Source organism: Rhinopithecus roxellana, chromosome 4 (assembly GCF_007565055.1).
Source record: "Rhinopithecus roxellana isolate Shanxi Qingling chromosome 4, ASM756505v1, whole genome shotgun sequence".
In the NCBI taxonomy this organism is placed as follows: Eukaryota; Metazoa; Chordata; class Mammalia; order Primates; family Cercopithecidae; genus Rhinopithecus; species Rhinopithecus roxellana.
This window is the reverse complement of record NC_044552.1, coordinates 26043744-26054606: the sequence shown is the minus strand read 5'-3', so window position 1 is coordinate 26054606 and position 10863 is coordinate 26043744. Positions and strand designations below refer to the sequence as shown.

General features: G+C 42.9%; 1 pseudogene; it reads left to right on the top strand.

Moving 5' to 3' along the window:
* The first annotated feature begins 527 nt into the window (after positions 1-527).
* LOC104674082 lies at positions 528-10480 on the top strand (annotated as a pseudogene).
* The last annotated feature ends 383 nt before the right edge of the window (positions 10481-10863 follow it).

The window sequence follows — 10863 nt, the reverse complement described above, 5'->3', positions numbered from 1 at the left end:
CTTGAAGAAGTTCATCAATTCTTTCAAGCTTTTGTAAGTGGTTTTATGCTTACCTGAAAGGTGCCTCCCTTTTTGTCCAGAGACACACAGGCTCCACTCTGCCCCCTGGCTCACACCCACTAAACTTGTAAGGTCACATTTGAATTGTCACTCTCAGAGTCCTTCTCTGAGAGTGATTTAGATCATCCTATTCTTTGTTCTAGAACTCCACACTTCTCTTAACATTTCTCATTCCTGTATAAGGTGCTGTGTATTTCGTTTTTTGCCATCACTTTCACTACCCTTTAAGCTCCCCCAGCTGAGGGGAGAGGTCTGTCTTTCCCCTGTTTGGATTCCCAGGAGCACTAAGAGAAGCATTTACAGAATGGAGGACACAAGGTCAGCACTAAGGAAGCATTTACAGAATGGAGGATACAAGGTCAGCACTAAGGAAGCATTTACAGAATGGAGGATACAAGGTCAGCACTAAGGAAGCATTTACAGAATGGAGGAGGTGGGTCTTGTTTAAGGAATGAGTAGAGTGTGGCATGATAAGAGGGAGCAGGAAGTGTCTTTTGGGTGGAGGCTCCCAGGAGGAGGAAGTGCAAGTGGCAGTGATGAAGCAGATGATCCTGGTCCAGAGCCTTCCAAAGAGGCGTCCACCTCAACTCGGCAATGGGGAACGAATCCCGAATGGTATTCCACGGCCCTCGCAGCCTCCCTCCGCCTCAGGCAGATGGGAGATGAACCCCTGGGATGCTGGTGGTCGGGGTTGGCTGGTGGCTGCCAGTCAAGGTGTTCCATCGCCCCGCGCCCTGCCGAGGGCGTCCCTGATTGTGGGCATAGCCGTCACTCTTTTCCCAGGATGCCGCCCATGTAATCGGTTCTTCTTTTCCCCGCGGCACATTTCTTGGAGCAGATTAAACATGAGTGCTATTTCTCCAACGGGACGGAGCGGATGCGGTTTGTGCACACTCATCCATACCCGGAGGAGTATGCGCGCTTCCACAGCGACGTGGGAAAGTTCCGGGCGGTGGAGGAGCTGGAGTGGAGGAGAGTTTAGGAATGGAAACAGCCAGAAGAACCTCCTGGGCTACTTGCGGGGTCTGTTGGACACCTACTGCAGACACAACTATGAGGTTTTTGAGAGCTTCTCCATGCAGAGGCGCGGTGAGCAAGGCGCGTGGGGGAGGGGGAGCGGGGTTCCTGAGAACGGAGAGAGTGTGTGTGTGTGTGCGCACGCGCGCACGTAAGCACCCTGTGGGAGAATATAGGATTGTGAGCAAGAAGGAAATAGGACGGCTCAGGTAGGTGAGTGCAGAGTGGGGATTTGTCTGTGTGTCTGTTTTTGGAGGGGACTCAGGAGGGAACTTCAGCTTGTCTTTCCAGCCCTCTGTGCAGAGATGAGAGGAGGGTGGGAGTGGTGATGCAGGGGCCTAAAGAGGGAGATCTTGATCGCCCTCAGTCCTTAGAGATGCAGGAAAGTGAAATTTACCTAGTCTGCTGTTGGCATGAAAGTTTAGGGGAGGAGAGATGAGAAATGATAATGTGAGGGATAATGTGAGGAGGCCAGTCACAAACTGTCCTTGGTACACACCCGTTATGATCCCGAAATCTCTGAAATAAAAGTGTGTGATACTTGTCTGCATAAGCATTTTATTGAGAAAAAAGTATTAGACTAATTTCTTTCTTTTTAATTTTAAATGTTTATTTTAGTTTTAGGGATACGTGTGCAGGTTTGTTCTATAGGTAAACTGCATGTCAGGTGGGTTTGATGTACAGATAATGGCATCACCAGGGTAATAAGCATAGTACCTCCCAGGTACTTTTCCTGATCCTCTCCCTCCTCCCATCCTTCACCCTCAAGTAGGTCCCCGTGTCTACTGTTCCCTTCTTTGTATCCACGTGTTCTCAATGTATAGCTCCCACTTATAAGTGAGAGCATGTGGTATTTGGTCTTTTGTTCCTGTTAGTTTGCGTAAGATAATGGCCTCCAGCTCCATCCATGTTCCTGCAAAGGACGTGCTCTCATTCTTTTTGTGGCTCCATACTATTCCATGGTGTATTTGTACCACATTTCCTTTAACCAGTCGACTGCTCATGGGCATCTAGGTTGATTCAGTGTCTTGCTATTGTGAACAGTGCTGCAATGAACATATGTGTGCATGTGTCTTTCTGGTAGAATGGTTTATATTCCTTTAGGTATATACACAGTAATGGGATTGCTGAGTCAAATGGTAATTCTCTTTTTAGTTCTTTGCACCACATTGCTTTCCACAATGGCTGAGCTAATTTACATTCCTACTAGCAGTGCATAAGCATTCTCTTTCCTCTGCAACCTCACCGGCCTCTGTTATTTTTTGACTTTTTAGTAATAGCCATTCACACTGGTGTGAGATGGTATCTCATTGTGATTTTGATTTGCATTTCTCTAATAATTAGTGCTGTTGAGAATTTTTTCCTGTGTTTGTTGGCTGCATGTATGTCTTCTTTTGAAAAGTGTCTGTTCATGTCTGTTCATGCCCATATTTTAATGAGGTTGTTTGTTTCTTTTTTTCTTGTAAATTTGTTTAAGTTGCTTATAGATTCTGGATATTAGACCTTTGTCAGATGCATAGTCTGCAAATATTTTCTGACGCAGGTAAGCAATAACTATCGAGGCCAGTGGTGCCAGAGTAAAAGAATTCACCAAGACAGTTGTAGGTAGAAAAAAGCAGATTTACTAGAGAAAGTAGAAAAATACGTTGCAAGGAGGCAACAGGCAGGCCAGCAGAAGAGAAGCTTGCAGGAGATTTTATAGGATGGTTCTTAGGCTGCAGAGTGCTACGTGCAGTAGCAATAATGCCAAGGTTGCAGTGAGCTAGCTTACAGATGTCTGATGATAATTGAGTACAGGAAGACTGAATTATTTGCACAGGAGGGCTGTATGTCCTGGACCATGAGGAAAGACAGACTTATAGCTTATTTGCTTTACCTCTTTGCTTTCTTCTGGTCCCACCAGCCTGACTCCTATTCCCAAATTAGGACTTGACATTTTCTCCATTCTCTAGGTTGTCTGTTTATTCTGTTGATAGTTTCTTTTACTGCACAGAAGCTCTTAAATTAGGTCCCATTTGTCAATTTTTGTTTTTGTTGTGGTTGCTTTTTGTGTCTTTGCCATGAAATCTTTGCCAAGTCCTACGTTCAGAATGGTATATTCTAGGTTACTTTCCAGGGTTTTTATGATTTTAGGTTTTACATTTAAGTCATTAATTCATTTTAAGTTGATTTTTGTATATGGTGTAAGGTAGGGGTCCAGGTTCAGTCTTCTGCATATGGCTAGTCAGTCACTACAGCACTATTTATTGAATGAGGAGTCCTTTCCTCATTGCTTGTTTTTGTCATCTTTGTCAAAGATCAGTTGGTTATAGGTGTGCAGCATTATTTCTGGACTCTCTATTCTGTTCCATTTGTCTATGTGTCTGCTTTTGTACCAGTACCATGCTGTTTTGGTTACTGTGGCCTTGTAGTATAGTTTGAAGTTAAGTAACATAGTACCTCCTACTTTATTCTTTTGCTTAAGATTGCCTTAGCTATACCTGTTTGGCTTCCATATGAATTTTAAAGTAGTTTGTTCTAGTTCTGTAAAGACTGTCAGTGGTAGTTTAATGGGAATAGCGTTGAATCTATAAATTACTTTGAGCAGTATGGTCATTTTAATGATACTGATTCTTCCTATCCATAAGCATGATAATTTTTTCCATTTGTTTGTGTCATCTCTGATTTCTCTGAGCTGTGTTTTGTAGCTCTCCTTGTAGAAGTCTTTCACCTCCGTAGTTAGCTGTATTCTTAGGTAATGTGTGTGTGTGGAAATTGTGAGTGGGATTATGTTCCTGATATGGGTCTTGGCTTGGGTGTTCTTTGTGTATAGGAATGCTGCTGATTTTTATATGCTGATTTTTTTTTTATCCTGAAACTTTGCTGAAGTTGTTTATCAGCTAAAGGAACTTTTGGGCCAAGATTTGGAGATTTGGGGTTTTCTAGACACAGGATCATATCATCTGCACACAGGGATAGTGTGACTTCTGCTCTTCCTCTTTGAATATCCTTTGTTTCTTTCTCTGGCCTGATTGCTCTGGTCAGGACTTCCAATACTATCTTGAATAAGAGTGGTGAGAGAGGGCCAGGCACAGTGGCTTATGCCTGTAATCCCAGCACTTTAGGAGGCTGAGGCGGGCAGATCACAAGGTGAGGATATCAAGACCATCCTGGCTAACATGATGAAACCCAGTCTCCACTAAAAATTAAAAAAAGAAAAACTAGCCAGGCATGGTGGCACGTGCCTGTAGTCCCAGCTACTTGGGAGGCTGAGGCAGGAGAATTGCTTGCACCCGGGAGGCAGAGGTTGCAGTGAGCTGAGATCGCGCCACTGCACTCCAGCCTGGCGACAGAGTGAGACTCCGTCTCAAGAAAAAAAAAAAAAAAAAAAAAACGGTGAGAGAGGACATCCTTGTCTTGTGGTGATTTTCAAGAGCAATGCACCCAGCTTGGCTGTGTGTTTGTCATTGATGGCTTTTATTATTTTGAAGTATGTTCCTCCAGTGCCTAGTTTACTGAGTTTTGTTTTGTTTTGTTTTTTGAGATGGAGTCTCTCTCCGTCGTCAGGCTGGAGTGCGGTGGTGCAATCTCGGCTCACTGCAACCTCTGCCTCCCAGGTTCAAGTGATTCTCCTGCTTCAGCCTCCTGAGTAGCTGCGACTACAGGCTCGTGCCACCGTGCCCGGCTAAGTTTTCATTTTTAGTAGAGATGGGGTTTCACCATGTTGGTCAGGACGGTCTCAATCTCCTGACCTTGTAATCTACCCACCTCAGCTTCCCAAAGTACTGGGATTACAGGCGTGAACTGAGCATTTTTAACATGAAGTGCTGTTGAATTTTATCAAAAGCTTTTTCTGCACGATCATGTGGTTTTTGTCTTTCATTCTGCTTTATGTGGTGAATCACATTTGTTGATTTGTATATGTTGAACTAACCTTGCATCCCAGGGATAAAGTCTATTTCATCGTGGCACATTAGCTTTTGATGTGCTGCTGTATTTGGTTTGTTAGTATTTTGTTAAGGATGTTTGCATCTGTGTTCATCAAGAATATTGGCCTGAAGTTTTCTTTTTTTGTTGTGTCTCTGACAGGTTTTAGTATCAGGATGATGCTGGCCTCATAGAATGAGTTGGGGAGTCATCCCTTCTCCTCAATTTTTTTGGAATATTTTAATAGGAATACTACCAACTCTTCTTTATACATCTGGTAGAAGTCAGCTGTGAATCCATCTGGTCCCGGGATTTTTTTGGTTGGTAGCTGTTTATTACTGACTCAATTTCAGAACTCATTGTTGGTCTGTTTAGAAATTCAGTTTCTTCCTGGTTCAGTCTTGAGAGGTGTATGTGTCCAGGAATTTATCCATTTCTTCTAGATTTTCTAGTTTGTGTGCAAAGGTGTTTATAGTAGTATTAGACTGATTTCTAGAGGAAGTGAAGGGACCTCTGTAGCACCTCTGACCTTTCTGAGGCTTCTTTTAGGTCTAAAGTTCTTGCTACGTTTTTGTTGTCTTAGCATATACATATATTTCCATAGTTGAAATTATTGTGAAACTAGCTTTTGAATTAAACTTTTGTTATACTGTTAACAGAACCTGTGTACAAACACAAAGCATATGTACATAGTAACATGTTACTATATGTTACTATGTGTACAGTATACGCATATGTTACTATGTATATAGTATATATCATATACATACATATGCTGTGCCTGTGTGTATATACACACACATATGTAACCTGTGCATACATTTTTAGAGACAAAGTCCTGCTCTGTCATCCAGGTTGGAGTGCAGTGGTGCAATCACAGCTCATTGCAGCCTTGAACTCCTGGCCTCAAGTAATCCTCCCCTTTCAACCTCCCAAAGCACTGGAATTGCAGGCCTGTGCCACCATGGCTGTTACAGTTTTTATTTTAAAGCTAATAGTATTTAACTAGTTACATATTATTCCTTTATACAGTTGTGATACAATTTACCTCACATTTGCCTTGATTAATCTTTTTTACAATATGGCCAAATAGTTGAAAAGTTATATCTCTTTTTAATTTTTAGTTAATAGTTATTTGATTTCTATTATTGTTCCAAGAATTATTGTATATTTAAAGGAAAGATAAGTATCTCTTTTCTGTTACCTCTGGGATCCTAGTATTTTTTTTCAGGGATTTTATGGGTTATCTGTACAGTAAGATTATTAACACTTTTGTGGTATTTGATTCAGCATTTTCTTTTTTTTGAGACGGAGTCTCACTCTGTCCCCCAGGCTGGAGTGCAGTGGTGCAGTCTCGGCTCACTGCAAGCTCCGCCTCCTGGGTTCACGCCATTCTCCTGCCTCAGCCTCCTGAGTAGCTGGGACTACAGGCACCCGCCACTGTGCCCGGCTAACTTTTTGCATTTTTAGTAGAGACGGAGTTTCACCGTGTTCGCCAGGATGGTCTCAATCTCCTGACCTCGTGATCCGCCTGCCTCGGCCTCCCAAAGTGCTGGGATTACAGGCATGAGCCTCTGTGCCCGGCCTGATTCAGCATTTTCTCCAGATTGTAGTTTATATTTTTATTTTCAAAATTATTCTCCATGTTACAAACTTGAACATTTTTATTTAATGAAATATATTGCAAAATTTTTGGTAATGATTTACAACCCATCTTACATCTATCATTTTGTAGTATTATAAAAATGTTGTCTCAGGGCCGGGCATGGTGGCTCATGCCTGTAATCCCAACACTTTGGGAGGCAGAGGTGGGCGGATCACCTGAGCTCAGGAGTTCGAGACCAGCCTGGCCAACATGGTGAAAATCCGTCTCTACTAAAAATATAAAAATTAACCAGGTGTGGTGGTGGGAGTCTGTAGTCCCAGCTACTCAGGAGGCTAAGGCAGGAGAATTGCTTGAACTCAGGAGGCTAAGGTTGCAGTGAGCCGAGATCGCACCACCGCACTCCAGCCTGGGCGACAAGTGCAAAACTCCGTCTCAGGAAAGAATAAAAAAAGTTGTCTCAGGTTTCTCCTTTTTTCTTTTAAAATAATTGTACTTACTGAGGGGATGCTAGTGTCAGGAATTGTCACAGGCATTAAACACACTGTCTCAGACCCTTCCCTGGCCTCAAATATCAGTCTAGAAAGAGAGGCAGTTAGAAAATTATAGTTCTAATGTTGTTATTCTTGTTTTACAGAGGAGATAGATTGATTGGCTGAAGGTAAATATGAGAACTTTTCTTACTCCTTTCTCTCTCCTGTATGACTCATATTTTTCTAGGGACTCAACCCATAGAGGTAGAGAATCACTTCTGTCTGTTCCTCCTTCCCAGTGGCAGAACCATTCCTGTGGTGTTCTAAGGTGTGAGTGCATGGAGCCAGCACAGTTAAAATTTCATACTCCATCTCCCCATCTACCCTACAGCTGTCCCCCAATCTATCCATACCACTCTGAATCATATTATTCTCTCAGGGTAAACGGGATAAAAAATAGCTAACAAAACTTGAGTGCTACATTCAGTTGTTGTCTTACGTATTTTTATGTGAATCCTCACATAACCCCAATAGGGAAATTAGTATTATTAACTTTCATGATAGGTGAGAAAGCTGAGGCATAGAGGAATTGAAAATCTCTTTCAGGACCAATCTGTAAGAGGCAGAGCCTGGATTTGAGCTAGACAGCCTGGCTCCAGAAATGAAACATTTAGTAAACACACTATATGCTTTCAAGGATTTCTAAACACTTTGATAATTCATAACAGTTTCAAACTATGAAAAAAGCAAACACAATTTTCTTCATCACTCAAATCTAATGGGTCTGCCCTGTAAAGATTAAATTCCAGGCTGTCGACACTGTGAGACCACATGGCCTGCTTTGATGGAGGCCTGGCTGAGACCTGAGCCTGGGTGTGGAGAGAGGCAGAGAGAAAAGCAACCAAGAAGACTTGCTCTGTCTCCCTTACTGTCTCCCTTACATATTCTTTGTGTTTTTTCTTAGTCCATGCTGAGGTGACTGTGTATCCTGCAGAGACCCAGCCCCTGCAGCACCGCAACCTCCTGGTCTGCTCTGTGAGTGGTTTCTATCCAGACAGCATGAAAGTCAGGTGGTTCTGGAACGGCCAGAAAGAGAAGGCTGCGGTGGTCTCCACAGGCCTGATCCACAATGGAGACTAGACCTTCCAGACCTTGGTGATGCTGGAAACAGTTCTTCAGAGTGGAGAGGTTTACACCTGCCAAGTGGAGCACCCAAGCGTGACGAGCCCTCTCACAGTGCAATGGAGTGAGAAGCTTCTAGACCTCATAAATTTCTCACCCACCAGGAAGGGAACATTGATTATCCTTGACTATCAGGTTTCTCCTCTCTCATATCGTATTTTCAATTGCTCCATGTTCTTCTATCTTCAACACAGGTCACTGGGGATAGTCCTAGGAGAGTTTCTAGGAATACCTGTACCCCCTGGAGAAGCAGCCGTGCCTAGAAGATAGAAAAAAGGCTGTCCCTGTTTTGAACCTCCTCAAGTCACAGGTCCTGGTCATGCCTTAGCCCTGGGCACCAGACTTTGCCTCTGGGGCTGGGATTGTGCTTTCTGGCACTGTTACTCTGAGTTGTTTGTTGCCATCTGAGAAGAGGAGAAACATAGGGCCTTCCCAACATGAAGAGAGTCCAGTCTCAGCTCTGCCTCTTATTTATGTATTTTAGGTACATTAATCCTCACAGAACCCCAGTTTGGAAATTAGTATTATTAACTTCCATTATAGGTGAGAAAGTTGAGGTATGGAAGAATTGAAAATCTCTTTCAGAACCAATCAGTAAGAGGCAGAGCCTGGATTTGAGCTAGACAGTCTGGCTCCAGAAATGAAACATTTAGTAAATACACTAAAACAAGCTACTCAACTTCATTGAGTCCCAGGGATTTTCTAGATCAGATGTTGAAGCTGTGCCTTATGTTGGGCTGTGATATTTGAACTCAAGAATGAGTTCAATTCCTGAACATTTTAGCTATTCAATGTGATTTTTAAATCTTTTTACCAGTTATTCCAGGTATTTTGGCCAGTTATTTTGGTTCCTCCAGGGTAGCTTTCTTCTCCCATTGTCAAAACTCTGAATCTCCGAGTTTCAATTAGATAAGTTGGATTAGGGTTAAAAATCACTAAATCTGGCTTCTTCTCTCAGGAGCACATTCTGAACCTGCACAGAGCAAGATGCTGAGTGGAGTCGGGGGCTTTGTGCTGGGCCTGCTCTTCCTTGGGGCCGGGCTGTTCCTCTACTTCAGGAATCAGGAAGGTGAGGAGCCTTTGGGAGCTGGCTCTCTCCATAGGCTTTTCTGAAGGAAGAAATATGGCTTTCCTGAGATGAGTTCCCAGTGTGTCAGTGGCCTGGTATTAAGCCTTTCCTTCCCTAGTTGACCTCAAATTTCCTGGAACTCTAGAAATCAATATTCCATGGTTACTGTGTCACAGCGTGAGGGCTTGTGTCCTGCAGAGATAAGAGAAAGGTTAACGAGCATGGGCATCTTGGTTTGAAATTCTGGAGCAAATGAGGGAAGAGACAGTAAAGCTAATGCAATCATACTGTGTGTATGTGTGCCTGTATGTGTGTGCGTGTGTGTGTGTGTGTGTGTGATATGAAAGCTTCATGGGTCACACCGTCTCAGTTTCCACTCTCTTCTCTGCCCTGGCCGGTGTGGGTTGTAGTGTTAGAGAGATTTCAGGAGGAAGATCTGGAGCTTGGAACATTGTTTCCGGGGAAAGACTTCCTTCCATATCTTTTAAGTATATATCTTTCCCTCTTTTTCCAGGACACTCTGGACTTCAGCCAACAGATAATGACCTTTAATCCTCTTTTAGAGACAGATTTGGCTTCCCTAGAAAGATGGTAGAGATGACAAGACATGAGATAAAAATAATGAGAAACACTTTGGATCCAAAGTTCTACGCATGTAGTTTATACTAGAGCTTCTTCTCTCCGCTTAGTAAAATGTCTGTGCTCTAAAGTAACAGTGGCTCAGGGAAACTTAGAAGTATTTTTGTTTCTTCTTCTTGCTCTCTTATGAGGTCCTAAAAGAAGGGAGAAGAAGCTTTTTGGTAGAAGAGTGTTGAAAACAACACTGTCTTTTGTATTCTGCAGCCCCCTGAACTGAAGATGATACTCAGGAAAGAACCTTTAAACCTAGCTCGGAAGCATGAAAAGATTGCCTGCCTGGCCTCCCGTTCTTCCACAAAAGGAAAGCTTTCTCAGGACCTGGTCTGCTCCTGCTTCAATGACCTTGCAGAAAATGTCCTCCCTGGTGGCTTTCTCAGCCCTGCCCTTCGCTTGAAAGTCCCAGTATTGATGGCAATACCCCATCTTCATTCTTTCGTGGTCCCCTTGGTACCCAGCCTTACTGCCTGCCATAAATCTGAAATTACCTTGTATGTAATGTTATTAAGTTTTTCTGGAATAAACATGGAGTGAAAAATTATCTGCTTCAATAACTACAAGGACAAGAAATAGAATAAAAAGAAAAATGCAAGATTACATTCCAATACAATAATGGTTTTCTCTTATAGATGATAACTCTGTGGGTTCACAGATCTATTAAATAGCTTGATTTAGTCATTCTACATTGTAGGCATACATCATACATTGTAGGCATACATGCTGTACACCATAAATACACTATGTAATTTTGACTTGTCAATATTAAAAAAAAAAAAATGTGGCCAGGCACAGTGGCTCATGCCTGTAATCCCAGCACTTTGGGAGGCCGAGGCGGGCAATCCCAGCTACTCAGGAGGCTGAGGTAGAAGAATTGCTTGATCCTGGGAGGCAGAGGTTGCAGTGAGCTGAGATGGTGC